This window comes from Trachypithecus francoisi, unplaced genomic scaffold (assembly GCF_009764315.1).
Source record: "Trachypithecus francoisi isolate TF-2019V2 unplaced genomic scaffold, Tfra_2.0 Contig00054, whole genome shotgun sequence".
NCBI lineage: Eukaryota > Metazoa > Chordata > Mammalia > Primates > Cercopithecidae > Trachypithecus > Trachypithecus francoisi.
The window spans coordinates 751844-757843 of NW_022680465.1; the positions used below are offsets into that span (position 1 = coordinate 751844).

The 6000-nt window shown below is 46.6% G+C and overlaps 1 long non-coding RNA gene across 1 annotated transcript; it reads left to right on the forward strand.

Moving 5' to 3' along the window:
• The first annotated feature begins 1896 nt into the window (after window positions 1-1896).
• LOC117086017 lies at window positions 1897-5648 on the forward strand. Its single transcript, XR_004438182.1, has 3 exons — window positions 1897-1949; window positions 2357-2549; window positions 4466-5648. It is a non-coding gene; the product is annotated as an uncharacterized LOC117086017 (long non-coding RNA).
• The last annotated feature ends 352 nt before the right edge of the window (window positions 5649-6000 follow it).

Below are 6000 nucleotides of genomic sequence, written 5' to 3' on the forward strand. Positions count from 1 at the left end.
TTCTCCCTTATGCCCTCCTTATTGATGCAAGTTATTCTTTGTGATCTTTGTCAGTTTGTTAGTTGAGAAATGATATCTCATTGCAATTTTAATTTGTATTTTTTTGATTAATATTAAAGTTGAACATTTTCTTCTTTTTTAAAAAAACTTACCATGTCTACAGGACTTTTGGAGCCACTTACCAAGATAGTATTCTCTAAAATCCAAAGAAGTGAAAGAGAATAAATATCCTTTGTATTTCATCACAAACTAGAAGACACCTTTGTATGTTAAAAAAGAAGTAGGCTTACAATTATTATGTGTCAAAAACAAAACATAAAAAAGAAGCAGGCTTATGTTAAGGAAATATTGTCTCCTCCATGAATTCATTAGGAGATTCTCTAAACACTCTCAGGTGTATTTTAGGGCATCTAAAGCTTATCTTAAACCAGCGGTTCTCAAACTTTTCATGTGCATCAGAATCATCTGCAGGGATTGTTTAAACATTCATTTCTAGGCCCCATCCCTAGAGTTTACAATTCAGTAGTTTTGGGATGTTGCTTGAGAACATGCTGATGCTGCTGGTCTCAAGACCACGTTTTGAGACCCATCACAGTTCCCCAAACAGCAACTTTAAGGAGCAGCTTCCTTTATGATCCCTGATCGCCTCCCCTTTGTTCCCATAACAAGTAGTTTAGGTTTTCTATTAAAGTCCAAACCACATGTTGACAATACCTCGCACCTCTCATGAGGATTCTGAGCACCTGTGGCATTGTGTGCTGATATCTTAGATTTTTGTCTGGATCACAGTGGTCATTAACAATTCCACCCCTCAATGACTTTAAGACCCTGATGTCCCTCTGATCAGTACCAACTGTACCTTGAACTACAGATCTCTTTGTAGTTTCACTGACCCCTCGGGAACTGTATTGCTATACTTGGGCTGTTCAGAGCTTGGGGCCCAGAGAAATGAGATAGGAGGCAAATACCAAGTTGGTATTACCTGACTCCATTTCATTCAGGAAATGAAAATCAATTCTGGAAAATCATTCAAGCTGAAGATGCAGTGGGACGTGATTGAGATTCTTTGATGACTTCTAATTTTTATCACAGCTTTCAGGAGAGCAAGAAACCCATTTTGACTCCTATCATGTTGAGCCAGTCCTTGTCCAGGAAGCCTTTCTCAGAGGGTAAACAAGTAGGTGTTTTTGCCTTCCCAGGCTACTTAGTTAATTTTCCAGAAGTTTCTCTAAGTCTGAGCAAAGATTCTCAAGTTAGCCACTAGATGGCACCAAATCCCAGGAGACAATAAAGGGCTCCTTGTGATCTTAGATGTTCACTTACTCTTCTTCGCTGGATAAGAAAACTCAGAAGGGCTCTGGGGAGCAAAGGAGAGAACCTGTAGAAGGTCAGTGGTCAGCACTAGAGGTTCCAAAGGGACAGCAGTACAGCTGGTGTGCACACGTGCACACACACCACCACTCATGCTCCAACACTCACATCTAACACTACTACCCAGGAAAGTGCTGGGAGGTAGAGTGGGCAGCCCACCCACAACACCCCCCAAACACTGAGTCAGAGGATTTATTTTCGACTGCGTGTGTGAGCTATTTGGCAGGATCAGGCAGAAAATTTGCAGCCACAATGATCATGGCCTAAGAGTATCGGATGGCTTGTGCCAGTGGTTCTCTGGGTGTGGTGCCCAATCAGTAATAGCATGAACCTCCACCTGGTTAGATATGCAGATCCTTTTTTGCCCCCCCGCCCCATCCCCTTTCCCCCAACGACTGAATCAGAAACTGGGGGTGGAGCCCAACAAGCTGTGTTTTGTTTTTTGTGTTTTTCTGAGACAGGGTCTCGCTCTGTTGCCCAGGCTGGAGTGCGGTGGTGCGATCTCGGCTCACTGCAGCCTTGAATTCCAGACTCAAGCGATATTCCCACCTCAGCCTCTCTAGTAGCTGGGACTACAGGTGAGTGCCGCCAAGCCCAGTTATTTTTAAAATGATTTTTATAGAGACGGGATCTCACTATGTTGCCTAGGCTGGTCTCAAACTCCTAGGCTCAAGAGATCCTCCTGCCTCGGCCTCTCAAAGTGCTGGGATTACAGGTGTGAACCTCTGTCTGGCCAATAAGCTGTGTTTTAACAAGCGCTCAGGGTGGTTCTGCTGCAGGAAACTACTGGCTGATGGATACATGGATTTCCTTATCCACCCATTCATTGATTCCTGCATTCACTCATCCAACCCTAAAGGAGGTAACCAAAACAAAGACAATTCCATGTGTAAACATGGCATATCTTCTCTGCCTTCTCTACCCAGCAAAGTGATATGAAAATGCATTGTGAACGTGTTTATAAATCAAGCTCCTTTTCCATCAGGTAGAATTCCTAGCGCTGTCAGCTAAAATGAAGATTTCTTCAAGATGGGCCTCCAGGGCTGTTGCAAAACAGCTGCTGATGGAAGGAAATTCCACTTGCTGTGCCTTATACCAAGCCGGGAGTGTCACAAGAGCCCTTTACAAGCTGCTCCCACACTGATCAAAATGTCTTCTTGTGAGTGCAAAGCAGGCAAGTCCAAGGGGCTCAGGTTAACATGGTGCAGGACTCCGCTGGGAAGGTGAGGGGTTATCGTCGCGGGGGAGTGTCGACTAACTGGGCTGGTGGTGCAGGGGTAAAAGAATTTACCAAGACAGTTGTAGGTAAAGAAAGGCAGATTTATTAGACAAAGTTGGAAAATACATTTCGAGAAGGCAACGGGCAGCCTGCAAGAGAGGAGCTGACTGCAAAGAAACAAAGGCTTGCTGGAGATTTTACAGGATGGTTTTTGGGCTGATTGAGAAAGCCAAGGCAGTAGGGAGCTAACTTGCATTCTTCTGTCAGCTGGGGTGTTTGATAAATTGAGGCGTTTGATAATGAGCAGGAAGTTTGTGAGTTATGTATGTTATCTGTGCAGGAAGCCGCATATCCTGGGCTATAAAGAAAAGCAGACCTATAGCTTATCTGCTTCCTCTTTTTGTTTACATGTTCTGGACCATGAAGAAAGACAAATTTGTAGCTTATTTGCTTTCTCTTTTTGCCTTCCCCTGCTCCAGCCAGCCTGACTTCTTTTTTCTAATTAGGACTCCACAGTTATGTTGTCCCTGTGCCTGCAGCCTGTGAATGGATGCCCCACCACCTCCGTCACAGCAGTGGTCAGCACAGATAAATGCACAGAACACACATTGCCCTGGCCCTCTGAGAAGAGAATGTTAGGCTTCTGAAAGAAGAGATAAGTACTGAGAGATAACATCTAAGAATCAAAATAATATATTCAGTAATTATTTTCTGAACCACTGACCTATCCTAATGCTCTGACCCATACATTCTTTACAACATCTACCCGTACATTCCAGGGCCCTTTTTCTCCCTCCATCCCTCCTCCTGCTCCCCCTCTTTTGCACAGGGCATGTTTCACATATACAAGATGTCTTTACGTGTCATCCCACTTTAGAGATGAGGAAATTGAGTCTCAGGGAGGGTAAACATCAACTTTGTCTTGGGGAAAGGGCAGGAAGCTGGAGGAGAGGAGGAAATGAGCTCTGGCGAAGGACAGAGGACATGGCTGGGATCCTTATGGGGTGGTGTAAGGGTACCCGTGCCCCAGGATCTGTGGGGTGAGGGTGGCGGTGACCAGTGCTGGGACCAGCTCCTCCTCTCTCGCTCCCAAGCCCACAAGAAGGCGGGGAGAAAGGGTGAGGTCGGGGGCTTCGGGAGGGCGGAGAGAGTTTGGAAAAAATACATCTCTCCTCCCCGGCGGCTTTCCGGAGACCCTCACACAGCGCCCCCCGCCCCGCCCCAGTACATTTCCTTTCAGGGAAAGGCACAGGGAAGAGGCTGCCGGGAAATGGCGGCCGCGGCCGGGCTGGGGCTTCAGTGGGAGGCAGCAGAGGGGAAGTGGCCAGCGTGGCGAATGACGGAAAGTGGCGAAGGAGAGGAAGAGGGGTCGGGTGTCCGCGGAGCTCCTAGAGGGAAGACAATCGCTTTGCCAAACATGGCAGGGCATCTGGAAAGGCCTGGGAATCTCACCCGCCCTCCCAGGCCCTTCGGGCTCTTTTCGGTCTCACTGGGAGGAGGGGGAGGGCGGCAGGTGGGGACCGGGCGCAGGCCTAGTCGTGCGACAGGAGAAGGGAAGGAAGGGCCGACCCCAGCTATGTCCCCCTTGCGTCTGACCTGTGCCGGGCCCCCGGGCTCCGAGTGATCTCGGGCGGGTCCCTGGGGGAGTCCAGCTTCTCGCGCCAGGGGCGTTCTCAGCCCCAGGGCAGTCCAGGGAGTAGGTGGAAGGGGGCATGCAGCCACCTGGCCGGGGCAGGGGGAGCTGCGGGGAGCCGTTTTTATCCTACGCAGAGCCCCTTGCTTGACACACAGTAGGCGCTCCATACATGTTTATTTTCAGTTGAGTGTTTCTTCAACTTTTATGGCTTGCGATAAATCCTTATCCTTCTGTTCTAGAACTCACATTGCTTGCTGGATTAAGGACAGACAGCTCACCGAACATGACAGCACCATATTGGAACTTCAACAAGTCTGAAAACATGTTGGTTCGTTCGTTGGAGTATTTTTCAACTCAAATTCCTTTTCCTTTTTTTTTTTTTTTTTTGCGCACTTTTCCTCTGCAGAAAAACCTTAAAATGTTCTACCTTTTCCTTGAAACCTCCTCCCACTCCTTAGTTCACATTGATTTGTCTTTTAATGTTTTTGAGCAAATAATCAGAAATGCACAATTAGTGCTTGGTGGTTCTCAAATTATTTCACGCGTGGTAGTTTTGATTTTTGCTTTTCCAGTGAGGCTGTACCTTTCATCCTCAGGCAAATATGATGGCTTTCAAAAGCAGCTATGGGGTGGGAACTGGGAGTGGCTGCAAATGGGCATGGAGCATCTTTTAGAGATAACGAAAATGTGGTGATCGTTTGCACAACTCTATAAATTACTAAAAACTATTGAATTTGCAATTGAAAAAGGGGAGAACTTTATGAAATATAAATTATAACTCAAGCTCTTAAAATGCCTATGGAATAATAAGTAAAGAGTAGTGGGGATATGATCTATTTTGTGGGGAGACTAGCAGCAAAGTAAGACGTAAAGATAAAGAAACATACACTGGCCTGAGGAAGTAACAAAGACTCTCTCTTTGAGCGAACTTTGGACAGGCTCCCCTGAGCCTTCTTTTCAACTATGCCTTGTCCTTGGGCCCTGTCCTTGGCCTGCCTAGCCCAGTTTTAGCAAGAATCCTGCTAAGTAACTCCCCCACCCTTGATATCTGATCACCTTGTCCTGCCTTGAGCAAGAATCCTGTTTAGTCAGTTGAGCAAGAATACCCCTACCCTTGAAGTCTCTCTCCCCTTAGGAATTTTCTTTCTACTGGCTCCCTCACTCTGCTGCTTGACTGAAAATACACACTTGTCCTAGTTGTCTTTGGATTGAGCTTAATTCTATACTAAAGTCTCTTTTCCCCTATACAATAGTACTCAAAATATGTCTTTACGTCTTTACTGCTTTTGACTAGTGTCTGGCTCTGTTTCCTTTTGGCAGAAGACACTCTCAGACAGTGCTTCTAGCAGTATATATTAGCCTGACCTGCTGGGGTACAATTCTTTTTAAAAAGTCTACCAATTGACCGGGTGCAGTGGCTCATGCCTGTAATCCCAGCACTCTGGGAGGCCAAGGCGGGTGGATCACGTGAGGTCAGGAGTTCGAGACTAGCCTGGCCAACATGGTGAAACCCCTTTCTCTACTAAAAATACAAAAATTAACTGGGCATGGTGGTGTGCGCCTGTAATCCCAGCTACTTGGGAGGCTGAAGCAGGGGAATCACTTGAATGCAGGAGGCGGAGGTTGCAATGAGCCAGATTGCACCACTGCACTCCAGCTGGGTGACAGAGTGAGCCTCCGACTCAAAAACAAAACAAAACAAAACAAAACAAAAAAACACCAATTTATTGCTAGGCCTTATGCTGGGTGCTGAGGAAATTTGAGCAAAAATACC